Genomic DNA, 27203 nt, shown 5'->3' with positions numbered 1-27203 from the left:
AGTGGGGGCCATTCTTCATCGCGGTGCGCGGGCCTCTCACTATCGCGGCCTCTCTTGTTGCTGAGCACAGGCTCCGGACGCGCAGGCTCAGTAATTGTGGCTCACAGGCCCAGTTGCTCCGCGGCATGTGGGATCCTCCCAGACCAGGGCGCGAACCCGTGTCCCCTGCATTGGCAGGCAGACTCTCAACCACTGCGCCACCAGGGAAGCCCTACTGGTTTTTTTTGTTTTTGTTTTTGTTTTGAATAAATTTTTGAGTTTTATTGAAATCTTACATGAACAAGCAATTGGAAATACAATCACATCAAAGAACAAATTGTCACGGCTTTGACGTTTAAGCCAAACAAATTTTGTAGGGCAGATTTCAAAAAGGTGTGAAGTTACAACAATTTAAAAACACAGTTGACCTACTTCTAGGGATGCAAAACATACAATCATAGGTTATTTTCAATGCAAGAAAACTTAAATTTGTTTGCTTTAATTTCTTAAAACTACTAAGACAAAGCACTAGCTTGTATTTTTATTTACAGCATACTCCATACTGCTAGGTAATCTATCCCAAATCCAAAAAATGAAGCTGTCCAAAACCAAAGGTTCTGCAAAATCATGATTTAACAGTGTGCTCAGCTTGTTTTGAAGCTACAATGAAGCCTGAAAGGATAAAAGCATTGTAACTCCCAGAATAAGGGAACTCTGCAAGCCCAATAATGTCCAAGAGCATTTATGAAAAGAGGAAAAAATAAAAAGACTTGAGTATATACACAATAGTGATTTCTTCAGCCCAATACAAATGGCAGCAAATTGCTACTTAAAGATGAAACAGATAAGCCAATTTTTTTTTTGAAGGATGTAGATCTAGAGCCAATCTTATCTTGCCAGTATCATTTTCAAGCCCTCACTTGTCTATTTCCACTGTTGCCCATAAGTATCCTGATGAAATTCCTGGTTGTCATTATTGTAACCATAGTTACCAGAATAGTCACCACCTTGCTGAAGCGGCTGTTGAGCGATGGGCTGGGAACCCCAGTTCTGTTGGTTGTTGGTCTGACGGCACTTGGAATCAGGTTGGTTGTACCCATCTGCCTTTCTCTTGCCTCCTACATTGCCCCCACGGTTGCCCCGAGATCCACGGGAACCACGGCCTCTCTGCTGTTGTGCAGGACCCCCTCTGCCACCCCTAGAGCCTCTTGGTGGTCCCAAAGGTGCCCCCCTTTGTGAATAGCCAGCTCTACCTCTTGGAGGTGGTGCTCCGCGCCCCCTTGGTGGTGGTGGAGCACCTCGCCCTCCCCTTCCTCCTCCTCTTCCTCTTACTGCATAGCCATCATCATAGCCGTAGTAGGGATCTTCATAGCCTCCACGATAGTCGTGATAATCATAACCATAGCAATCATCATAGTGATCTTCATAGCCATAGTAATCTGGAGGGTAGCCATATCCACCTCTCCCCCCACCACGACCCCGACCTCTAATTGGAGGTGGCATACGAGGAGGAGGGTGATACTAATAATCTTCATACGCAGTGCTTCTGGAGGCCTGTCTAGCAGCTTGGCGCTCTTTCCTTTTCTTGTCTGGTGGCTTGGCTAAGACTATTTCAATTTCTTCCCCTTCTATTTCTTTGCCATTCATTTCATCCGTGGCCTTAACAGTGGCTCTTCTGTCTTCGAAATGAACAAATGCATAATCTTTCAACATCTTCACTCTTTCAAGTTTTCCGAATTCAGAAAACGACTTTTCCAATATTTCTTCTGTCACTGTAGTAGCCAAGTTTCTCACAAATAAAACTTTCACCTTAGCCATGACTTCTGGATCTGGTTCTCCCACAGGGTCAGCCCATTCAGCTGTAACTGCATTTCCCCATACTTTTACTTTTCCACTCATCAGCCGGTGTCTGGCTTGTGCTGCTGACTTGTGACCCTCATACTCAAGGAAGCAGAACCCCCGATTCTTCTTTTTGTCATCGGGTTGATGATAGAGAATAACGTCCACCAAACCCTCTGTGACTTTACTGAATTCTTCCAGAGTGTTTTCTTTAGTCTTATTCTTCGGAATTGATCCAACAAAAAGCCTGTTGTTTGCCACAGAAATGCACACTCCAAGGTGTTTACCAGGGCGAATTTCATAGCTGTCACACAGTTTAACAGCTTCCTGTGCAAGCTTCCTTTTCACAGAAGGTGATAAATGCATCCCCTCTGTTCTGACCAGACAGTGGATCCATCATAAGACGTAGATCCCAAATGGGACCAGCCTTTTCAAAAAGGGGCACCAACTCATCCTCATATAAATCTCTTGGTATTTTACCTACAAAGACTTCTGTTCCAATTCCAGGTTGCATGCCAGACTACACACCGTCTGGTGGAGGACCACCATACTTCCTCTGTCCTGTGGTTACATCCAGGGTATAACCAGTCCTCTCAAGCAAGGCCTTGATCTTTGCTTCATCGGGTCCCTTTGTAGACTCTTGCACCTTGCTCCCCTGTTTCTCCCTTTGCCTGTAGGTCTTCATAACTCCACATAAAAATGCACTTTTGTTCTGAACATGTGATAAGTCACTTTCCTTGAACTGCTGTAGTACAGACAGAGCTCCTTCTTCATTAAATTCCCTGAGAGCATCAATGGCTCTTTCATCAAGATCGACATAAGCTACCAATCCGGGGCAGAGCTGGGGCCGGCGGCCGGGCCCGTGAGAATCAGCGCGAGGCGCTTTGAAAACGACTAGAAATGGCGCGAGCGCCACCCCCTCCCCACCCAAAACTACTGTTTTTTGAAGAACTAAAAGCAGACTGGAGAAGTACCTGATGGGTTGCCCAAAGCTTCATTTTCATTTGAGAATGTGCAAAACTGTGTACTTAGTACTGAATGGAAAGTGGAATTTGAAAGCCTTTCAACAGTGATGCAATTTATTGATTACCCACAAGTAAAATACTTGAGTGCTATTCGAGTATTTTCAGCGGAAGCATTTCACGAGAGAGAAAAAGGCCTCTTCTGGAAATAGGTGGGCCAAATGTTAAAGAACCAGAGGAAAAAAGCAAATATGGGCCCTTGGTGGGTACCTTCCATTCATTCCCTTAGGAACTTCCTTGAAAGATGGGATAGATAGAGGGACCTAGTCTTTGGCAGCATTCAGCTCTGGAGAAGTTTTCTTAAATGGTAGTTATAATATCATTCAGAAAACACGGTAAATATTCCTGTCCTTAATTTTATATAAAAAAAGGCTTAGTCACTCGCATAAATTATTGGTTGATGTGTTTGTGGCTTAGATGGAGAATTTGAGAAACTGTGATAATAGGCAAATACTTAGAAATGACAGAAATAGATTCAGAAACTGATAAAATAAGGATTTTGGGTTGCTGGGAGCCATTGAGAAAAGTGACCTCACTCAAAGAGGGAATCAAGGAAGAGTTAGGCTGATTCCAGAAACATGACTCATTAGGGGAATGCAGCCGTGCCCTTCCCTGCCCTTCCCTGCTCTTTCAATGAAAAGGCGTGGGAGCGTCCGGTGGTGGGCCTGGCCTAAGGGCAGGCATGCCCATAAACCCTGTGAGTCTTCCTCTCCGTCCTTTGTACAGTAAAGGAAGATCCAGTACTAACACGTGGCTCTGGTGTACAGATTGTAATCCACCAAATCCTATTTCAAGAGTGTGGGAAGGGAATAACATTCAGAAATAAGTGTTTAGAGAAATGAATGAAAAGCTTTAGATTTTTTTTCTCTGAGTGACCTTCGGGTCGAAATTTCCTCATCTAAATTTCCTCATCTAAAAGTAAAAGAAAGGTTTATTGGAATAATCTCCTAAAGCCCCTTCTGGTTCTCAATGAGTGTGTCCGTTTTGAAGAGATGAGCCTGGGAGATGACATTTATTTAACACTACCTACTGTGTACATTCCAGGTGCTTTATGTACAAGTTCCTTTAATCCTCATTATTTCGGTCACTCTATAAATTATACCCACAAGGTAGGGATATCACTATTCCCGTTTTATAAATGAGTGTGAGTAATATGGGTAAGTTCACTCAGCTACCTCTAATCACTGGCTGAGCTGGAAAACAGCGAGAAATGGTCATAATAATAGTAACAGTGATTCGTTGTCAGTTTTGAATGAAATGGAAAAAAGTCAGCGTTTTGGGTTTTAGAGTTGTTCTTTTGTCTCACAGTTTACTAGAAGTAAAATAAACTTTTTAAAGAGAGTAAGATCTCAAAGTCTATCCCTTAAACAGGAACACTTATTCTTTGTATTGTTGGGATTTGAGGGAGGGGCGCTAAATGACACCCCACTTTTTCCTGTCAATCTGAGTTCTGAACGAGCTCTCATAGAGACAGGAGAAAGACAACATCAGGAATTCAAATTGTACCTTTTTTTTTTTTTTTTTTTTTTACTGATGGAACTAATATTGGAGAGTGTGTCTTAAATATATGTCAACAGTAGGCTTCCTAACCTGAGCCCACAGTAGTCAGGCTTGTCTGGCTGTTCACGTGGTGCTGGACCATCAGGGTTTCCCCACGCAGAGGCCTGTCCCCATAGAGCCAGGATGTTTAAGAAGACTTAGATGTGTGCCTCCAGAGAGTAGCTTGGCATCCAGGAAGAAGAAGATGGGAGGGGTTGCGTCCCCATCCCCAGTTTCTGTTCCCAGACTTCAAGGATGAGATATTTCACTAGGCCTTCTAGGAAGAGGTGCGTGTAGGGCCAGGATGGTAAGCTAGAAAGAAGCCTGCTCTCCACCTAAAAGGAGCCAGGAACCAGGCACACACCCCCCTTCCCTGAGCCCCACCCCCCAGTAATGAACGCCGTTCTGTTTCCCAAGGCCAACAACATTCTGGATAAGTTTTTTTCTACTTGAGATGCTGGCTTTTGTGAAAGTGAAATTGGATTTAAAAACAAAACAAAAACCCCCAGACCATATTGTTGCTGAGGCCAATGCTGCTGCTGTTTGCATTTTAGTAGATGTCAAAGTAAAACATTCTGGCTTATATTATTCACTCGATGTTCTAAGAAAGTCACTGTAACTGATTGTGCTAATAGTAATGTCTTTTCAGAAGCTGAATTCAAACACGTGCCTTTGGAACTTTAAAATACCTTGGTACTTATCGGCTTTTTTTTTTTTTTTTTTTTTTTTTTTTTGGAGATGGTGAATAGCTCGAAAACTTCAGGTAAACAAAAACTGCCCCTTTCCATATGGCTGTTGAAGTCCCTGCCGTGCCAGAGACCCAGTGTTAAAGTTGCTCTCTCCCCTCCCATGCTATTTTTTCCTAAGAGGAATGGAAGATGTTCAGACTGAAAATTATTGTGGGCAAAACTGGCTTGTCATTTTCTAAAGTAACATTTTTATTCAACAAGTAAAACAAATTTGCCCAACTAAATTATTCATAGGGATTACAAAACTTGTCATTTAGAGTGGATGTTGGGATATTCAGGTCATTTAGAAGGCTGTGGTTAAAAATAAAATGACCTAAATATATAGCTCTACTTTTTTTTTTTTTTTAAGGGAAGTTTAAGCTTTTAATTTTTTTTGACATTGGTCCTAATTCTGTTTCTGTTGGGAATGTAACTAGCTACTCGTTCAGTGTTCTAAATAAAGACAATTCCTTCTTCTCTTCTTGTTGGTTGTTTCTCATAGTATAATATATGGCTGTTTTTTAGTCAAGTTGTGTAAGTTCTGGATCCTTTTTGATGCATGAGGATGTACATGTGAGTGACAGAGAAACTGGAGAAATGGCAAGCAAATGACTCCTCCAAGGAAAATTGAAGAGAGTTCGTTAACTGTTCTGATCACTCCTTTTGCACTTGAAAAGAAGGAGCATTTGCAATGTGAACTTGTCCCAATCTGCTTTGGGGCAGTAACTGGAGCATAAAATGTTGAAAATCAATTATGTATTTAGGGAGGTAAAACAGGCTGACATATTGAAGGCATATTATGTTCTGTTTGGTGGACAAAAGCGGGGCAGTGACGTCATATTCCTGCAGTAAAATTGTGTCCCAAGGGGGTGAGACACAGAGGATAACACATCTTTATGTATCCAGACTTCACAGAATATGAGAGTATTTATGCTGTATTTGCCGTTTGTCCTGGGAAAAAATCCTGTCTTAAAACTGACTCTGCTTTTTTGGTGGTGAGCTGATAAGTATAGAATTTGCTTTTTAAAAAATACATTCTTGGCCCTGATTTATAGTGGTGTGGTCAATTTGCAACGCACTGTACATTCCTATGCCAATTAGGAGAGGGTAGAAAGAGTTTTAGATTTCTTCTGTAACCCACTGTGCCTTAGAGTGCTGACTACTACATAGCCATTTGTAGATTTGCAGGATATTTGCATGGGTGTTGTCTTATGTTCACTTGATAGGAAAGGTCCCTGAGGACTGGGTTGTGTTGAATCAGAGGCCGTATGTGTTGGTAAATAGTTGTATTAGTCGGCTGAGGCTGCCGTAACAAAGTCCCACAAACTAGGTGGCTTAAACAACAGAAATTTATTGTCTCAGAGTTCTGGAGGTTGGAAGTCCAAGATCAAGGTGTTGGCTCGGTGCATGTGACCACCTAGAGGGGTGGTATAGGGAGGGTGAGAGGGAGACGCAAGAGGGAGGAGATATGGGGATATATGTATATGTATAGCTGATTCACTTTGTTATACAGCAGAAACTAACACACCATTGTAAAGCAATGATACTCCAATAAAGATGTTTTAAAAAAAAAAAAAAAAAGATCAAGGTGTTGGCAGGGTTGGTTCCTTCTGAAACCTGAGAAGGAAGGATGTGTATTAGGCTCCCCTCCTTGGCTTATAACTGTCTTCACATCATCTTCTCTCTATACATCGTCTGTCTCTGTTTCCAAATTTCCCCTTTTTATAAGGACACTAGTCATACTGGATTAGGGCCCCCCAAGGGTCTCCTTTAACTTGATTATTTCTGTATAAAGACCCTGTCTTCAAATACAGTCACATTCACTTAACTGGGAGTTAAATCTTCAACAAGAATTTCGGGGGGGACACAACTCAGCGCATAACAGCAGCAGATCTGGGGTCATACTCTCTTTTTGTCTTCTAATTCAACAACTCTCCCAGCCCTGTTTAATACAGATTTGTTATTTGGCGTATATGCAGCTTGGACAGAGAAGGCCACGTTTTCTACTCACAAAAATACCAACTCCTCTGCTCACAGTTTCCTGCTATGCTGGCTAGTAAATTGAAGCCATTTCTTATATGGAGACAGTTTTGTTTGAGGCTGTTTTTTAGTGAGTTTTTAAAACATTTATCTTCTCCGCCTTTGATCCCTGGAGTATAAAAATACTTGTCATTTGATGCACACATTGGCTTTAAAGAGATATAAAATGTGCACTTTGCCTATGATCTTTTCCCTTTTTGTCTTTCTGGAATACTTTTTTTGGTCTTAGCAGGGGAAAATGATCATCAGTGTTTGAGGGTTTATATATAGGACATATAGTCACCTGGGTTGGTCTCTTAACTCTCAGGCAGCAGTGGAAATCATGGTACCAGGTAGTTCTCCCATCCCAAGTTTGGGTTGGTACTCAAAATGTAATATTTAAAAGATAAAATATATTCTATCACTTTGATTATTCAGTAGTATTTAGAGGGATCTTTCCTGCCAAACAACATTGCTGCCAAAAAGGCATCAGTTTAGTTAAGAAATTTCAAAGTACAGTGCAGTTTCTTCTTAGAAGGAGCTAAGTGCAGTTTGTCTGACTCAAGATTGTAAACTCATGGGGGGTGGCCCTGTAAATGTTAGGAAATAAATATTTGCAGTGGTTCTGAGTTGGAAGACTGCAAATATATACTGGATATAATGTGTGTGTGTGTTTCTCAGGTTAAATGCAGTTTTCAGAGTTTTAAATTTGCTTATATTTTACGTATTTTTTTTAAAAAATGAAGGACCGATACCACAGAAAGCAGCCACATATAGAAATTAAAAAATAAGACCCTGATTGAAATAGTTTGGGGAATTCTCTTGTGCTTGTTGATTTACAGCCTGGCAAGACTCTTGTGTGTGAGCGTTTTGAATGCTATTGTAGAACAGGCATGGAGATTAAAATGTCTTGTCACTGTTACGCGGCATCCCACAGTTCAAAGGCAGCCAGTTACGTAGTACTTGGCAGGAAGCTGCCCATTTTGTATATTTTTTGAGAGAAAAGAGAGAATGAGGTGTCTGTGTGGAGCATTTTATAATGAAGGAAGAACAGCCCGACTGCTGTAGACAGGTATTAAAAGGCTATCCCACTGGCCTCATAACTGTATCTGCTACAGATGCATCCCCATGAGGCCTCCAGATTGAGAAGAAAGCCCAAGGTTGTGCTGCACAGCTGTTAAAATAGTTAATACAGTTCTTCCTAAACCATTATGGGAAATGCAGTAGTTGGCTTTTGAGAACATGGACTTGTAGCATATTGGGGGTCTTTGGGATCATTAACAACTTGATTCTAGCAAACAGCAGCAGGTGAAATTATGTCGGCTCTGTCATTCATTGTTTAAAAATTGTTTTAAAGTATACATAACAAAAGTTACATTTTAACCATTTTTTTTTTAAAACTGTTCTTAAATTTATTTATTTATTTATTTATTTATTTTTGGCTGTGTTGGGTCTTCGTTTCTGTGCGAGGGCTTTCTCTAGTTGTGGCAGGCGGGGGCCACTCTTCATCGCGGTGCGCGGGCCTCTCACTGTTGTGGCCTCTCTTGCTGTGGAGCACAAGCTCCAGACGCGCAGGCTCAGTAGTTGTGGCTCATGGGCCCAGTTGCTCCACGGCATGTGAGATCTTCCCAGACCAGGGCTTGAACCCGCATCCCCTGCATTGGCAGGCAGACTCTCAACCACTGCGCCACCAGGGAAGCCCCATTTTAACCATTTTTAAGTGTATAGTTAAGTGACATTAAGTACATTCCAACTGTTGCAGTCATCACCCATCTGTCCCCAGTACTTTTTCATCTTCCCCAAGAGAAACTCTATACCCATAAGATACTAACTGCCCATCCTCCACTCCCTCCTGCCCCTCCAACCTCTATTCTACTTTCTGTCTCTGTGCCTTTGCCTCTTCTAAGTATCTCATGTGCGTGAAATCATAATATTTGTCCTTTGTGAGCAGTGGGTCTCATAATGCTTAAGCTGTATCTGAACAGCTTTCACCATATGCCATTTTCTTTTTGATCATAAAATAATTTACTAGGTAACCTTGGACTATTAAAGCTCTAGGACAGAAGTTTGAAACTGACATGCCTTCAGGGGCCAGAGAGTAGTAACATCTAATATTTATAGAGCAGTTGCTGTGTATGAGGCGCTTTGCAGGTAACGACACATTTCCCCTCACACCAGCCTTATGAGGTAAATACTGTTAATACCCAGGTTTGCAGATGGGAAGCTAAGAGATGAATTACTTGCCTAAGATAATGACATGGCTGGTATGTGGCAGAGTGGAGGTGCCAGCTCGGTCATCTCTGCTCCAGAGCTCTTGAGCTCTCCTTGATTATACGCAGGTGGAGGGAGCAAAGGAAAATGGGATCCTGAGCCAGCGAGGGAGTGAGCTGAGGGGGAGGGCTGAGCCTCAGCCCCAGTGGTGGGGTTAATTAAGGGAGTAGTGGAGGTCGAGGGGCTGCACTGCTCCCGTGGGGTGTCGCAGAGTAGGAATGCGGGCTCAATACTGCTGGCACTCCCAAACTTCCAAGAGAAGCTAGACCATTATTTAGGGATGACCTCTGGATTTCTGAGTGTTTTGCAACCTAACTCAAGTAGAAACTCCAACAAAGCGTGTGGGCCAGACAGAATATCTGTGGCACACTAGTGTGAGACCTTTTTTTCTGGAAGCCTTGTACTTATCCAGACCCTTCAACAGTTTGTACCCCTAGGACACTCATCACTTGCCATTGTTTGGACCCAGAGGCAGGGTCTCGCTGATCTTTGCTTCTTCAGCTGCAACGTTGATACAGCAGTTTTGAGTTAATGTGTGCTGAGCCAGTGAGTCTTGACCACGCTCATGATTTCCTCCTGCGTGCTGCCAAGAGTTCACCGAAAGTCTAATTCAAAACAAAACAAAGCCAGTTGATTTTGAGAGGCTCATATCCTCTCATGTAGAGCTTCATAATTTATTGTTTCATTGGGGGCTCCTTTGATTTAACAATGCTGATTAAAATAGGACTTTAAAGTGTGTGTGTTTTTTTTTCCTTTAGAAAATCCCACCAAAGATACTCAAATATATGCTGTGTACAACACATACAAACCTGAACCGCCTTATTTTATTCACAGCCGCCAGCATTTGAGACATGGGTACGGCGTGCTTGCCACTGTGTTAAGGATTTTACATGCCTTATTTTGTTAAATTCGGAGTTAATTAATCAAGAGTTTGTGGACTTAGATTGAATTTTAGTATCGGAAGGGCTTGAACACATCTAATTCAATTTGCTGACTTTGCATACGAAGCTGGTCAGGGCGAGCAAATTTAAGAGACTGGTTCAAGGTCATCCATCTGTTGTATGGTATAGCCAGAAGCCTTTGGACATACACATCTGTTGAGTGGTACAGACATAACCCTCTCGGATATACATATCTGTTGTGTGGTGTAGCCAGTGTCGCCCCCCTGCCCGAAATACAGTCCAATAGTCTTTTTTCTAGACACCATAGTGCTTCTACTTTTATCTCTCTACCAACTGTGGGAAACACAGGGCTTATTAAGTTAAAGTGTAATAATTTGTTACCACTCATATAAACAGCTTCTGAACTATGGATCATTACCAGGGGATTTGAAGTTGTTTGCTAGTACAGGTGTGGTTTTAGATCATCTATTGTGCCTTTGTGAAATGCCTGTAGTCTGGAGTTACATGAAGCTAAGAAAAGAGACTCAAGTCCTTACCTCATTAGCCCAGGACCCCAAACTAAAAGAGCTGATCATCTTACAGATAATACCGTAATTGACAATGTAAGGCGAATGGTTAACTTAAAACAGGTTATTTACAAATGAATGATGCAGTAATCATCATATTCATCTAATATTTGACCCTTTGCCCACACTTTGGTAGTTGCCAGTGGTTTTTGAATCCATGTTTTCAGTCAGAGGGCAGGGTTTGGGCCCTTCTCTCATTCAATTGAAACTAATTAAGGCTTTTCTTTTTAAAAGTTGTTTTCCCATTGACAGAAGCAATCTATATTCTGGTACAAATTTCTTTAAAAGTACAGAAAAGTAATTTTACCATTCAGAAATTTACTTCAGACATTAAAATAAAATAGTTTTATTTAAATTGAACAGAATATAACTGAAATTAAAACTGAAGGACTTGCTGAACTTAAGATGAATTTTTTTCAAATTTAATGTCCCCCCACACACACCTGAAGAAGATTGCTCTAAAGTTAAAAAAAATATGAAAAATACTGGCAAGCTAGCACAAGAATCCAGATTACTGTGACTTCAGATTTCCTATCTTTTCTACTTTACCATATTGTCCACGTATTAGAAAAGGATAAACAACACAGAGTGGCATATAATTAAGGGCTAGAGTGTGAGATATAGGCCATAAGTCAAGTTAAGGGCTGGAGAGGGGACTTGGAAACTCCTATTTAAAAAATTAGGGACTTCCCTGGCAGTCCAGAGGTTAAGACTTCGCCTTCCAATGGAGGGGATGCAGGTTCGGTCCCTGGTCGGGGAGCTAAGATCCCACATGCCTCACGGCCAAAAAACCAAAACATAAAACAGAAACAATATTGTAACAAACTCAATAAAGACTTAAAAAAAAAAAAAAAAAAAGGTCCACATCAAAAAAATCTTAAAAAAAATTAAGAAAACTAAAGACAGCCGAAAATTTTTCCTAGAGAGATCAATATCTTTTTCATCATTTCAAAATTGTACAAGAAAAATGTTCTGCTACTTAAAAATAGGTTGGAGGGAGTTCCCTGGTGGTCTAGTGGTTAGGATTTGGCGCTTTCACTGCCCTGACCTTGGCTCAATCCCTGGTCGGGGAACCGAGATGATTTGAAAGCCCTGGATATACATTATTTGGTTGCTCAGACAGCCTTTTGAGGTGTTTGTACTTTGATCATTGAAGTCTGATCATTTTAACTCAGACTGACCCTGATAGAGGGCTGTGCCTTATAACTTTTTATATTGTACTTATTTGTCAATAGCAAGGCCTTTTCCAGGATGCAAAAAACACTCAAATTTGGAAGGCTAGATTATAAATGGCTTAGGGTACTCTGACCAGTTCCTTTGGTTTTGCTTTGATTTTTAGCCCTCTGTGTTTAGTTCACGAGCTGGAAGCATGGAGTTTGTTCTACATAATGCTACCTTTGCAGCCTTTGAAAGCGATATCCTAGCATGCCTTCTTAGCTTGGACCAGCCCAGTGTTTGCATCCAGATGCCAGGCTTGTTGCAGTCTCCATGGGCTCAGCTTGACCTTCAGGGGTCGGCCTAAGTTGCCCTCTACTTTGAGGCTTTCCCCAACTACTTCAGCCTTCTTTGGTTCCCTGTCCCCTCTCCTTTCCTGTTACCCTGCAGTTTAGCCCATAATTATATGCTAATCTATGTTGTTTATGCTTCTCTTGCAAGTAGGCCATATGAAGCAGTAGAAGGGATGGGAGCTTTGAAGCCAGCATAATCTGAATTCCTGAGCCTGTTTCCTCACTTGCAAAAAGTTGTGGTTTAAAAAAAAAAAAAAACTTAAAACTTAAGTTTGCAGTGTATGATCCAGTATTGTTAACTATAAGCACAGTGTTGTATAGCAGATCGGTATAACTTTTTCATCTTACATCACTGAAACTTTATATTCATGGAATAGCAACACCCCATTTCCCCCCCACTCCCCACTCCAGCCTCTAGCAACCACCATTCTACCTTCTGCTTCTATGGGTCTGACTGCTTTAGATCCTTCATATGTACTGGAATCTTTGCAGCATTTGTACTCCTGAGATTGGCTTATTTCATCGAGCAAGCATAATGTCCCCAAGTTGCATCCATGTTGTAGCATATGACAGGATTTTCTTTTTTTGAGGCTAAATAATATTCCATTGTACAGATGTGCCACATTTTCTTTGTCCATTCATCTGTTGATGGACATTTAGGGTGCTTCCAGTCTTAGCTATTGTGAATAAAGCCGCAGGGAACGTGGGAGTGCAGAGAGCTCTTCAAGATGCTGATTTCAGTTCTTTTGGATAAATACCCAGAAGTCGGATTGCTGGATCATATGCCTCATTTTTTTTTTTTTTTTTTTTTTTTTTTTAGGGTTTGTAATACAGAATTTGTGCACCTTGTAATGCCTGGCACACAGCGTGGGTCCTCTCCTGTCTGGAGTCCTTGAGCAACCTCTTTTGTTCATGTATTTTCACTGTGCTTTATTATAGTACTTTATCATAGTACTTCTTGATTTACTAATGCCTTACTGTTTTTGACCATGTGTTCGATAACTTTGAGAATTATTTTGGAGAGAAGTCATTATCCACAGCTACCCCCTCAGCCCCTGCCAGAAACGAAACAAAACAAAACAAAAACCCAACAACAAAAAAACCCAAACTTTTATTCACTGGTCACTCACAGCAGCTGTGTCATTGAGGAAACATTGATACTGCTTTTGGTTTTTAAATGACTGTGTGTTATTCCTTCCCAGGACTGAAAAAATTGCAAGGTTGGAATTTTCAGGATTGTTAACAAGATCAAAAAGCAAAGATATAATGCCAAGGGGGAAAAGTCTTTCTACAAAATAGTGGTAGGAAGCAGAAAATGCTAGAATTCTGTAGAAAATGATAGGTGTTGCAAAAATAAGCTTTGACCAGAAAATGAAGGTTGCTGTTTTTATGTTATTTTGAAATGGAAGACAGTTTAGCCATCTAGAGTTTTTAATGTCTGATTTTTTTTTTTAAGGCTGTGGATAAAAATGTCCATATAAATTTAGCTTTGTTAATAGCGTTTTAGAAGATGACTTGATTTCTTGCAGAGAATTATCTAGTTATTTTTCATATTCCGTATTTCATATTCAGTAGCCATAGATGTTAGCTTTGAAGTGGTTTATAAGAAGTCCTCTGATTCCCCTCCACCCAGGGAAGACACAGCTGCCGCCATTTCTCTGATTTTCCTCGGGTTTCATCTTAGAACTAGTGAACAAGGGTGCCGTGGCTTGAGTACCCACAGGCAGCATGGGGGTGCTGAATTCTCAGCGAACAGATATATCCTATTTGCTTTTGCTTTGTTGATGTCTCATTGCTGAGGTTTTAATTTCTGATAGGTTAAGATTCAGATCCTGTGACTTATTTGTGTTCTGGCCAGAGGACCCTCGGCTTTTTGTGATATGAGTCATTTCCTTGTGAGGCCCACTTTGGGCCAGGAACCCTCCACCCGGAGGTGGGGACAGCAGCGCTGGCACCTGCAGCTGGAAGTCCTGTGCGCCGGGAGGAAAGAACGGGAGTCTGCAGTGCTGGTGGCCTGGCAGGGAGTGGCGCAGGGCGGCAGAGTAGCCTGACAGAGCACCTGTGTCCCCTGACCAGCTGCAGCCCAGTGGGTTCAGGGTGCACCTCCGGTCCCCTGGAGGATTTTCAAGAGCCAGGCAGCGCCTCAGAGCCCAAGGACTTACAGGTTATCCAGCGAGGGGCCCGGGCTCAGTTATCAGAACTGAGCGAGAGGGTCACTTAGGCCTGTGGATTGCAGGAGAGAGAAGCCCAGTTATTAGACACAACAAGGTCAGGGCTCGTTAAGCAGCAAGAACAACTTGGCTTGAGCTGTTTAAATCTCTTATTCTAGAAATTCCCGCTGGCTCAGGCCAGGGAGGGGAGGGTGCGGGCAAGGGTCAAGAGGCTTCAGCTGTGGGGAAGGAAGGATGGGCTGTGGAAGCTGGAAACAGCAGGCCAGGCCTAGAAGACCTGGACAGCCCAGACCTGATGAGATAAGCTTTCGGTCCTGGGTGAGTCGTTGTAGCTTGTTCGTAAACGGACGGGTCTTAGAGTGTAAGTAGCGTATTCAACGGTGAGCTTGAAACAAAACTGAGAGTTACTTTTGTGAATCTGGACATAGATTGAGTTTTTAACTCGGTTTAGATAAAAAAAATTCGTTGAACCAAGTATAAATCATAACCTTATGATTATAGGACTACCAGTTAAATTCATTACTCTCTTTACTAAACCTAAAGCAAGTCGGTACTTGAATGCTATTACGTATCAAGACATAAACACGAAGTTACCCGATAATCAGTTCTGAGTAGATGAATGATTGAAGCCATTTGAGGTTAGATTTCCTTTAGATCAAGGATAAACTCACCCTAACCTTTGCAGTTCAGATAGACACATGCAGTTTGGTGCAGAATTTATGCCTGGGCTCTCTCTGTCCTGTACAGATTAGATTGCAAAGTAAATCGAGACTTGCCCCATTGATCACAGAATTCTAACATTTAAACCTGTATTTTTAAAAACTCTGTCAGAAAGCAGGAAAACCAATACCTTTAAAGACTATAGAAATGCCTGGGCTGTTTTAAAACAGCTCATTTAGATAGCTCCTTCCTTAAGATCATCTGGCTGTAGGGCTTGCAGACAGTGTCAGTAGGTATCAGCTGTGAGATGCAGAGATGGGGGGCGTGGTGTCCATGCAAAGGTGCAATCCCTCTGCTCAAGGAAGTTTATGATCTGGTGAGCAGCTTCACCCACAAGTACCCCAAGAAAAGGTAGATGGGAAGTGGTGAGCATATGGCAAGTGTAAGAGTAGCCAGAAGGAAGGTTCCCAATCAGAATGGCAACACCAAGGGGTGTGTGTGCCTTTGAAAGTCTGTCCTGATGGTCTCTGGTACTGGAGACCACATAGGGACAGTGCATTGCAGTTGGATACAGTGCCCATTCCTTTGTTTTGTTTTGTTTTGTTTTTTGGCCTTATCGCGCGGCTTGTGGGATCTTAGCTCCCCGACCAGGGATCAAGCCCTGGCCACGGCAGTGAAAGCGCTGAGTCCTAACCACTGGACCACCAGGGAATTCCCAGTGCCCATTCCTATTTGTGAGAACACTTGGTTCTTAGGACTGAGGTTGCCTATGTGGGCATCTTCTCTCCTGAATGTAGTTACTGGAGATGCACTGAAAAGAAAATAACCTTCTCTTAGTGCCTGGGGTGATCTCTCAGAGCCACTAATGGTGCTATTTTGAAATGCTTTGTTTAGGTGTTCTTGGACAGTTTTGGGGATTGAAAGGCTATTTAAACTATAACTGCCTGTAATCTGCTGTTTGGGATTTTATACATAGTCTCCTGTCAGTCATAATTTCTCAGGATTTTCATTGTGCCTTGATCTAGCAATCGCCCTCCACCTTCTTAATTTATGGTGACCGGGAAAAACATATATTTCCCTCCTGTTAGAGTTGTATCTAGAAGAGGAGTAAACTAGCTCTCAGGGAGGGCCTGGGAAGGAGGTGTTGGATAAAAATGGGAAGAAGCTGGGAAGTTCTCTTCTGAATTGTGTGTGAATTTAGTTACTGATTTTGGCAACTTCAGAGACTAAATAGATCTTCTTGGTTTCTAGGTGTTTGCTGGAGAGTTGAGGTTGCTGGCTTATGACTTTCACTCCCCCCACTCTTTCCCCACTAGTATGTAAATCTTTTCTCCCACCTTTGCCTGAATCAGTTTTGTTATGGAAAGGAGAGAATGAAAGTTTTCTCAGGGAGAATGAGAAGAAAGTGAATGAAGGAAAATCCAGGGCCGAAGCAAGAGCTTGGTCTGTTAGTCAACCACTGCTCTTGAAACCTAAGATGTACTGGGCTCTGTGGAAGATACAGGGGGATGATGTGGGCCCTGCCTTCAAGAAGCTTGAGGTTTAGTTGGGAGAGAGAACGAGCAGACCTGAAACCGTCAACTGAAATTGGTAGAGAAGTTTTGCATCAGGTGTGCGTTCAGAGAAGCGTGACTTGAGTTGGGAGCTTTGAGCCAGCAGTGGTATTGAGTAAATGACCATGCAGTGTACCTTGGAGAGACCAGATACCCTGGGAGACCACGGAGGAGGGTGAGTTAATGAAAGCCCAGTTAGGAAGTGGCAGAGGTTATGGAGAGATTTAGCAGCACCTCTGATAAACCTATTTCAAAGGAGGAATTGTTGAGGGTTTATGATGGGTTCACAGACTGTTGTGTCTGTGTGGTTGATTAAAATGCAGACTCTTGGGCTGTACTCCAGATATTATGAGTCCCTCCGTATGCAGCCTGGGGTGTCCAGGAATGGCCCAGGTCCTTCTGGTACAGATGGCCTGCAGGATATACTTTGGGCAACACTGGTAATGGATGGATAATGTAAAACTGATTAATTCCTCCATGAGAGACTGAAATTGGGAAGGAGGCATCCCAGCTGGACAGCCTGATTTTTGTCCCTCTGTTACAGGACAGGTAGAGAGCAGGTAGCCCTACGAAGTAAGGAACAAGGAAGTGAGAATAGAATTAGCTCTCCTCAGCTGGAGACGGTGTCCCTGCAGTCCTCACCCTTCCCCCAGGTACCCAGCATCTCTTATCCACGCACTGTCACATGTGAGAGAACATCATGATGCTAATTGAGATCAAGTTTCGATTCAGCTCTCATATGAGCCTAGGAAAGCTTTGTTCTTTGGGCATTGTAACTCCAGGCAGTTACCCTGTAATGAGGGTGTGCTTTGTCAGATTTAGTGAGCAAGAAAATATGGGTTATCAGTTAAAAAAAAACAAACCTGTTAGTACTGTTACTGGAAGAACCAGGAGAAATCATAGTGGTAAATCCAGGTCTTCACATCTGAAAACCATCATATTATAATCACTTCTCACATAGCAAACCCTTGACATAGGGATGGTCTTTACCGGTGAGCTGTGAATTGCTACCTCTCACCAACTCCATGACAGTGCCTATCCAGGGCTTACTTAGGGAATGACCCGGTCTGTCCCCACCCCGTCCTCTCTCTGGGGAGTGTGCACCCCCTGGCCCTACCTTGCACCCACTCCAGTGATCATCCCCTGCAAGGTGTTATTCACTCCAGCTTCCTCCAGCCCTCTCCCCGTCCATTTGTGTTTCTCCTCCCTCTCCCTTTTTTTAGGCATAAATATTTCCTGCTCCCCACCTGCCACGACAGAAGAAAACACCCTGAGGATAGGTCAGGGGCAGTGGTTCCAAGTCCTGGCTATGCATTAGAATCAGCTGGTCAGCTTTAAAAAGTAACATTTGGATCCCCAGAGATTCTGTTTTAATTCTTCTGGGCATCAGAATTTTTAAAGCTCCCCAGGAGATTCTGGTGGGTGGTGGGGATCGAAACCACCTCAGTGTACTTGATAGGTTTAATGGTACTAGCACTACACCTGTATTAAGGAGAATGGAAGCCACAAGATTTGAAATGGAAATAAGTATTTTTATATAATGCCTCTTGCTGCTCGAGTCCCAGGTGGATGCCGAGTCCCCAGAGTTCTCCTCCTTCCTATTTTTTGCCTTTATTTAAGCTTGCTTTCTATTAAGCACCAGCATTCAGAATGAAACAAAACAAAAACAAGAGCTTTCTTTTACTGGCTTAGGGATTTCTGTGGTATTGTTTTCCACTGTGTTGCATGAGCTCTCAGAGCGGGGTGTGACCCAATGAAAGTTGTGGGCTTCCCCACGCTGGTCACCCTCTCTGGGCCTCACCCTTCTATGGAGTAGCATTCAGTGCAGCAAGACCCTGTACCACTGGAGGACTTGGACTATCACTCGAAATCGCTGGACACGCACTTTGGACGATAAACACAAACCCTAGTCTTTGTGGTCCGAGGATGCCCAATGCTAGGTTTCTGGAAGGACACTTAAGAGAAAAAAGCTTATTTCTGTTGGATAAACAGCTTTAAAGTCTCTCTGTTCATCTTTGAAACAGAGTGATGACCAGGAGGTAAACCCTAATAATTCTCCTCAAAAGCCTGTTAAGGTTTTATTTTTAGGAACTAATTGGAAATTAGATCCATGAAAATGAAAAGGTAGTGATTGGCAATTGAAGGTCGTCATTCACGTGGTCTCTGAACTTCTGTGTTTTAGGTTCCATAAAAATTCCTCCAGTAAGTGTATGTTGTCTTCTTTTGCAGTTTACATGAGAATATTTTGTGGCATAATGCTTGTTTTTCAAAACTGTCTTGGGCCCAAATTTTGGACTGTGCATTGAAAATGAATGGAACCCTTTGGGTGGAGGAGTGGTGAAATGAGAAAATGTAAAAAAGTTAAAAGTTCCGTTTTTTTTCTCATCTAACATTGATTTTAAAGGACAATTGAAAACTCGAGGCCTAGTTTCTCTTCTGAGTCTGGTGGATGAGTGATCTAACTGTAGTTATAAGTAACTTCTCAAACACCACTCAGAGTTCCTCTGGTCTCATTGACCTCCCTTTTTCCTTTCTGTAATTACTGAATATGGCCCTTAAAACCCATGTAGGACTGAATACAGAATCTAGACTCTGTGATCTCATCACCACAAAAACAGACTCTAGGGACAGTCCTTCTTGCAGGAAGTCACCTCCCCTTGGGACTTCTGTGACTCTGTAATTTACAGAGCTGTCTTTGTCATCTTAAACTCAGAAAGGACTGCCCCCCCCCCACCCCACACTTACAGAGGTAGTAACAAATGGGTTGCTGTAGGTGGAGAAGGGGCCAGAGAGAAAGCACGTGTGTGCATCACCTGTTAGAGATGTAGTCATAAGATTGCACGCAGGTCCGTGGGTGCTCTGGGCAGAGGGTCTGCATGACAGTGGGCATGTCGTGGGCTGTGATGGCTGTTCTTTTATATTTGTCTGTTGGCTGTGGTTGGGACAGTAGAGGCGACTGCCTTTTCTGCTGAGGTGTGTTTTGTGGAAGGAGGTTGGCTGAAGTCCTTGTGGCAGCTGCGAGATGGATTCCTTCCCTGGCTGCCAGAGTCTTGGTGAAGAGGCAGGTGATCCCTTTTATGAGTGAATAATAGGAGGATGCCTCAGATATTTGAGCTGCTGTGCACCAGGTGGTGCTGTCCTGCAGTGAATGCTTAAATACTACCAGTGAGGTCAGCAACCCGGGGAAGGAAAGACCTGGAGCGCTCAGAAGCCTTGGCAGAGTTTACGGGCTGTCGCCGAACATGAGGTGAGATTTGACAGAGGGTGACCACCTGGACCGTGTAGGTTTCTCCTCTGTGTTCTCCTTGAATGAGACCTCAGCTGTCCTGAAGTGGGGGGGTGGGGGGGGAGACTGGACCTGTGCCCTGCCTCGGTCCCTGGTTTCCTCCCAGAGAAAATCTCCCGTGCTCCGTTCTTATCTTTGAAGTCGCAGTGGGTAAGTGGGGCATGTCTTGTAGAGCTCATCAAACAGACTTAAAAGGGAGAAAAGGCCTCCACCCTTACTTTGCATGCACAAACCTATTACACTCCCGGTGCCCTGCCAAGGTGGTTTTGTTGGCCCCAACGGGACTACACACAATCCGTTCTCTTTGGCAGTGAAGCCCGGCAGCGTTGCTGCAAGGGGATTGACTTGAGCCAGAGCCCGGTTGTCGGTGTGTTTGAGCATGGATAGCACCCTTGAAAAAGAACATCTTCCAGAAACAGAGTAGCAGTAAAAAAGAATATTTCCCAAGGAAATGGACTCCGGGTCAGTCATGGAGAACCTCTTGTTGGAATCCTTCAGTGAACAAACGTGCATTGACATCTGCCTCTACTTGTGATTACAGCAGGAGGGTGATGTAGGGGACGGCAGGGAAGACCAGTCCTTGAGAAACGGGGAGGAGGGGAGGTCAAGGCAGCAGGAAGCAAATGCTAGAACGCAGGTACCCTCAAGGTGCTTTGAGTGCGGAGGAAGGACTGGCGAGGTTCCTTGGGGGTGGGGTGGGCAGGCAGGTGATACTTGAGCTGTGCCTGGAGGCTGACTCATCCCCAGAGTGGGGGAGGGGTTTCAGGATGAGGGACTGGGGAGAGCAGAGGTGTGAGACTGGACGGTGTGTTCGGAAATGATGAGTCGTGTAGAGAGCTGGGACCTGTGAAGAGTGAGGTAGGAAATATGGGAAGAAAATGTTCTGGAGAACTTGAGCGCCCTGAGTGTTTTGGAGAGGTTCTTGGCTCGATATCTCAAACCTTTGAAACATTTGTGCGTTGGGCTGCAAACCCATTAGCGTCACTTAAAGAGAAAACCCCAGATAGAGAAGGTACACTGCAGTACCTTGCTCAAGACAAGGGGCTTTCAGTCAATGTCTCTGGTCACTTGGACAGAGGGTATTGGGAGAAGGAATGAGTTTTCTTGCATTTGCCAGCCCATCACCCTGTTTTTTCCCCTGTTAAGAGTATGTAGATGCTGGCGGCTCTTTCCTCTCCATCACTGCTTTGTCTGGAGTCCTGGTTGTAGCTGGTTTTATAAGCTCTGTGCTTCTTGGGTCGGAGGACGAGTATGCTGACCGGTTTTCTTTTTTGCAGTTCTCTTCCCAGCTTTCTGTGGTCACAGAGGAACTTTCTGGGTGCCCCCCGAGTAAGACAGCATCTCTCTGTTGCCAGCAAGTAGAGTCTGGGGTGAAGCGAGGTGAGTGAGACCCAGGGAGAATTCGTGCTCTGACAGACCAAGTTTCCCAAGATATGTTACTTTCTGAACAATTTTGAGGTCTTTGAAAGTGAACTGGGATTTTATTCAAAGAAATTTAAGAATAATTTTTTAAAAATTCGTGACTTAATTACGATGTTAAAGCACTCATTATTAATAATAGGGGTGCATTGATTCATTCTTTTAAAACTTTGCTGACTTTTTTTGGTGCCCGTTTCAGGGTTTTTTGGTCTCTATAGCACAGTGCTTTTCCACTAAAAACATTTAATATATGTTGTGTGACTGGCTTAATATCTTACAGTTTGCAAACAAAGAAGTAGAACTGATAAACATTTTCAGACTTTTAATACTGTCAGACTGGCTGTCAATTTTTGGGCTATTTTTTAAATCGAGATGTAGTTGGCGTGTAACACTATTAGTTTCAGGTGTACAGCGTAACGATTCAATAGATGAATATATTGTGATGTCTCTTCTTTATCATGTCATTTTCCTGTTCCCCAATCCCCATGAAAAGCTTTTCAAGTTTAATTACAAACCTCCCTTTAGTTACCGAGACAAATAAGGGAATGTTTTCACCTGCCTTACCCAGCTGCTCTTCCCAGGTTGGTTTTTTAGGGCCACACCAGTTACAATGGCTTGGGTTCCATCTCCCATCTGCTCTACATACTGCCTTTTTTTTTTTTTTTTTTTTTTTAAATAAATTTATTTATTTATTTATGGCTGCATTGGGTCTTCGTTGCTGCACACAGGCTTTCTCTAGTTGCGGCGAGCAGGGGCTACTCTTCGTTGCAGTGAGCGGGCTTCTCATTGTGGAGGCTTCTCGTTGCGGAGCATATGCTCTAGGCACGCGGGCTTTGGTAGTTGTGGCACGCGGGCCCAGTAGTTGTGGCTCATGGGCTCTAGAGCGCAGGCTCAGTAGTTGTGGCACGCGGGCTTAGTTGCTCTGCGGCATGTGGGATCTTCCCGGACCAGGGCTCGAACCCGTGTCCCCTGAATTGGCAGGCAGATTCTTAACCCCTGCACCACCAGGGAAGTCCCTCTACATACTGTCTTGTTAACCTCTTCCGAGTGTGTCCTTCCCCTCCTGGGCCTTAGGAACTTTAAGCAAGTTGCTAAACTTCTCCTGTACTATGGTTTTCCTGTACTGCAGTCTTACATGTAAATTGTGAAACAGAAATACCTACTACAAGGGGTTTGGTGAGGCTGGAGGCTCCTGATGGTTAAGATTTTTGTTCTGTTTCTCCTTTTTTGTTTGTATTCCCTATCTGCAGTGTGGAGCATGTAGTAGGACTCAAATATTCCCTCTTTCCTTTAAGGAGAGAGAGAATTGGCTGAGAACGGAGTCTCTAATCCCATCCTAAGTGCGCACAGCTTGGAGGACTGTTGTTATCCATGCTCAGGTGCTTACAGTCGAGGCTGTGGCGCAGGAATCCCCAGGAGGTCCAGGACGGAATGGTTGACTAGGGACATTGAAGGCTCTGCCCTGGATCTCTTTTCTGTGGGTGCTGGAAATGCTCCTCCCTAGGAGATGGGGTCAAGGTTAAAGCTGCTTCCAAACCTCTGAGTATTCTTGAGACATCCATGTGACGCGCAGGTGCACTCTGCCATCTGTCCAGCATGGCTTGCTCGCAGGATTTCATATTCTGCGCTCACCCCTCCTGCCATGCCTTGCTCGTCCACGAAGAACACAGTGGCCAATTGCCCCCCACCTCAACTTTGTGGGAATCCTGCCAAAAGGTAAAAGCTTCTCAACAGGAGCATGGCAGGGGAGTACACATCATAATCTCCTGTGAGGTTTTAAAGATTAGGGCACCAGGACTCACCCTAGGTCTGCTGAACTAGAATTTGGGGGATGGGGAGGGCTTCCCTGCTATCTGTGTGTGTGTGTGTGTTTTAAGAAGCTCCTCAAGAGGTGATGGTGTGTAACTTCTTGAAAGATATTTGTATGTGGAGTAGACTTAAAAAAACAAAAACCTCTTTCTGAGCCTGAGCAGATGTTTGGGGGCATTATTTTTGAACTCTGCTAACTAGTTTAACCAGTTTATACTGCCAAGCTGAACAGTCCCTTGTAGTGCCATAATTTGCATCGTAGAACCATTTTATAACTTTTATTTAAAATTGCATAGGACAACACTTTCTACGGCTGTAAGTATACGAGGAATGAGGAAAATGACATTGAAGAACAATTTACTAAATTTAACGAGAGCTTAGGCTTATTTAGAAATCCAGGTGGGAATCTGCTTAAATGGAATTTTTACCACTGTATGCAGGGATTTGCATATTGAAACCAAAGCCTTTCCGACTCGTGGTAACACATTTCTCAAAATAATGTTGAAATAGCAATTTATATGCATTGCCCTAAGAGAGTTATTGGACAGGAAATTTATCTAGTAAGTTAGACATTTTTTCCTCCTCCAGTTTTTGGGTGGTAGAGAATTTAAGCTAATTTTTCTTTTCTCTTTCCCTGGGGACCAGCTTCAAGGAAATAGGAGCTTAATAGCAAAGATCATGTTAAATGGCTTTTGTGGTTTTTAACTATGTCTCTTTTGCAAATTTCCCTTTCTCTGGGGAAAAAAAACTTTGCAATCTGTTGTTGTTTGAGGTTTTAATAATTTGATGGGTTTGGAGAACGGTGAGTGTCTATTTTGAAATCAAAGGATCTTACCGTTTAAGGAGAGACCTTACAGATGATCTGCTATCTGGTTTCCAACACCTCAACTTTATAGAAACTGCTCCTAAGGTCACAAATGGCCTCTAATAGGACTCGTGACATGACTTTTCTGTAGCACTTGATATATTGATCACTCCTCATTTGAAACTTTCTCCTTTGGGTTCCTTTGCATTTTTCCTACTATTCTCCTTTCGTTTCTTCCTAGGTCCTGCTCTTCCTGCTGTTAAATGTTCATGTTCCCTGGGCTTGCATCCTTGGTGGTTTGCTTTTAGTCTGCTCAGCCTCTTTGGGGAGCTTCAATATTCCTGTGGCTTTAGCCACCACCCACATGTTAATGACCCCCAAGTCTTTCTCTGAGTTCACCCTTGTCTTAAACAATCTTTTGGACATTTTCTACTTGGATGACTCATGTGTACTTATAACTTGAGCTATCCAAACTGAACTCATTTTCCTCCTAATTATTGCCTGCTTTCCACTCTCCACCTCCCAAAGTTCCCTCACCCCCGTGCTTCTGTCTGTTTTTCCCACTTTGGTCATTGGCACTATTCAAGCCAGAAATGTGTGACTCATCCTTCACCCTCCCTCACTCAGTCAGCTCCATATCGTAATTGGCGATTAAGTTCTATCATTTTAATATCCCAAATAAGAAAGGAAAAGGCCATTCCAGTGACATTTAATTGGGCTTTAAAAGTTGTAGTTGGGCTGTATAAGCAGATGTAGTAACATGAGACGGTCATGACCATTTATGTCATATACATTTCTTGCTAGGCAGAGTCCTAGGTACTTATCATGTTGTTTCTAATTCTTACAGTTATTTTGTAGTATGCCATCTCTGTTACAAAGGAGGATTCTAAGGTTTAGAGAGTTTAAGTTACGGGCCCAGGATCACAGGGTAGGTAAAGCATGGTGGGTTAGGATTGGGGGATTTTAACCCTATGGATTGGTCTGCCTGCCTCCAGAGCCTTTACCATCATGTCACTCTGTCTTGTTCTGTTCCCATGATGCCACAGATTTAGATTTCTAGTGAGTAGGTTGACTGTGTTGAAGGCAGGAGCTGGGTCTTACTCAAATTTCTGTGTGACCGTGTGTGTGTGTGTGTGTGTGCATTTTTTTTTTTTTTTTTTTTTTACATAGTAGGTGATAAAGACAAGACTCTTACATGGCAAAACCATGGTCTGTGTCTTCTGTGGCTTCCTCTGGGTTCAATCCCTTGTTTTCCTATTAGCTGTGCACTAGCTGGGTAGCCTGAGATAAGGACGGTAGGGTCATGCTGCTTATCCTTGCAGGGTTTTTATGGGAAAGTGCTTTAAAATTCAGGGACATTTTTGAGAAATTCTGTTTAGTTGTGGAAGTTGATAGTTGGCCAGCCCAGATGAGCCTCATCTTTTGGTTTTAAATGACAGCATGTGAAAATATAAACTCTTCTGGACCTCTGGTCGTGCTGATTAAATCATTTGTGTGCTTGCAGTAATAAAGGCAGAGAAGTCCCTTCCAAGTAAAAACCTTGTTAATGAGAATAGTATATATAGATCTGATTTTTTGCTCTTAGTTCTGAATATAACTTTTGGAACAGATGAGGCTATGATCTGTGAAACCAGATAGTACATATTTAGGTCTAGGCAAGTGAATTAAAGCAGAGTCTACTGAAGTTTTTTCTTCTGTTTGATTGATCTTAGGAGGATGGACTTCAAGATGTGCTGTACCGAAACCATCCCTAAATCCTGGCACAGATGGTTCTGCATTTTGTTTCCTCATAGCTCTCTCCTTTCGCCCTGTCCTGAGAAGGAAATGCTGTTTGTTTTCCATCGTAGTTCTCCCTTTTCCATCATATTTTGGTAACAAGGTCCTCTGAGCAGAGGGTCCCCTTTAGTGAAGGTTTAATGGTTTCTAAATTCCACAGTGACAAATTGGTTTTATATATCCTGTATTTAGGCCCCATGCTGTGCAATAGAGGCTGGTCTTGTACATCATTTAATTTCAGGATCCAAGGCTTAGGGTGCCAAAAGTGAGGGTCTAGTGTTCTTCAAGAGAAGAAATGGAGTGCCGTGTTAAGAGGGAAGGTGTGGCCTGGGCAGGCTACGAAGTTTCTCTGACTCTCAATTTCTTTATCCCCTCCTTTCATCAAAGAGGACAATTACAGTCCCTACCTCCTCCTTGCTGTGAGGACTAAACCAGACACTTCACAGTGAAAAACGTAACGGTGCCTGCTACTGGGTGCATTTGTGTCCCCACCTCTGCTGTTATTTTTATGGTGGTTTGTTGGATTCGTGGAGTAAAGGTCTTCTGTTTGTTACAGATTTACAGTATTGATAAGAAGAGATAATTGTAAAAAGTCATAACATAAGTCTGAGTTGGAGATGAATGGCTTTGTGGTTCTCAGTGAGTTATCAGTACACTGAAGTATGGGCTTTATTAGGTTTGTAAGAAGGAATAAGGGAATTGGCTTGGGAAGTTGGACTACATAAAGACAAGGGCCAGGTATTTATTATTTTATATCCAGCCCTGTTGCAGACTTGCATATCTTTCTGTACCAGAAAGATGTTTCAGTGAGACCGTGACAACTTAGTACATCTGTGCAACATCTTCATTTTATCTAGAACAGCTTCACATCTACTGTCTCTAATTCAAAGTCATTCAAGAAACACGTGTTCTACTGGGTTCTAATTGGGCTGTTTTTCCTTTAAGAAGGCATTGGGCCCGCACACACATTTAGGAAATAACTTTGTAACTGTGTTCATGTACTGTGTATAAGGAACCTTTCCAGTTTGAAGACTGTAGTTTCTGCAACTCATGCCCTCACCCCCCAACTTGAAAGGAGAGTGAACTCTGTGTATATGTATGTGCGTGTGTGGTTTCCATGCCACTTCACAATACCAATTTTGTTCCTTAGGTCTGAGATATGTTTCATACTTGTCTGTATGTGTTGAGAGGTGGTGACGGAATCCATGATCAAAGGTTTCACTTGCAGAGTTAAAGGGCCTTAATTGAACCTTTCACTGTGTTTTAGAGAAAAAAAAAAAAATCTGATGTTCATACCTGGCATGTCACATAACTTCAAGTGTAAAGCTTGAACTTCATAGGTTTGATTAAA

General features: G+C 42.9%; 1 protein-coding gene, 1 long non-coding RNA gene and 1 pseudogene across 5 annotated transcripts in view; 1 reads left to right on the top strand and 2 right to left on the bottom strand.

Annotated features, from left to right (window-relative positions):
- LOC309630263 (heterogeneous nuclear ribonucleoprotein R pseudogene) overlaps positions 1–8490 on the bottom strand; it is a 499447-nt pseudogene extending 490957 nt beyond the window's left edge. The window contains exon 1 of the transcript XR_014249523.1: positions 216–8490. The product of XR_014249523.1 is annotated as a heterogeneous nuclear ribonucleoprotein R pseudogene (transcript). The remainder of the gene's footprint in view (positions 1–215) is intronic.
- The window catches only part of TANC1 (tetratricopeptide repeat, ankyrin repeat and coiled-coil containing 1), a 239500-nt gene that overhangs the window by 33733 nt on the left and 178564 nt on the right, over positions 1–27203 (top strand). For 2 of the 3 annotated variants that reach the window (XM_082395220.1, XM_082395218.1), the window contains exon 2: positions 21321–21423. The exons of the other annotated variant lie outside the window; for it this stretch is intronic. The gene's annotated coding sequence lies outside the window, so the exon portion shown is untranslated. The remainder of the gene's footprint in view (positions 1–21320; positions 21424–27203) is intronic. 3 annotated transcript variants of the gene reach the window in all.
- Positions 1–27203, bottom strand: part of LOC309630301 — a 65915-nt gene that overhangs the window by 19392 nt on the left and 19320 nt on the right. The gene's annotated exons all lie outside the window — the stretch shown is intronic.

The sequence above is a fragment of the Balaenoptera borealis genome, assembly GCF_965194805.1.
Source record: "Balaenoptera borealis genome assembly, chromosome: 6".
In the NCBI taxonomy this organism is placed as follows: domain Eukaryota; kingdom Metazoa; phylum Chordata; class Mammalia; order Artiodactyla; family Balaenopteridae; genus Balaenoptera; species Balaenoptera borealis.
Note: the sequence above shows the minus strand (reverse complement) of the source record. Positions and strands in the feature narration are given on the sequence as shown.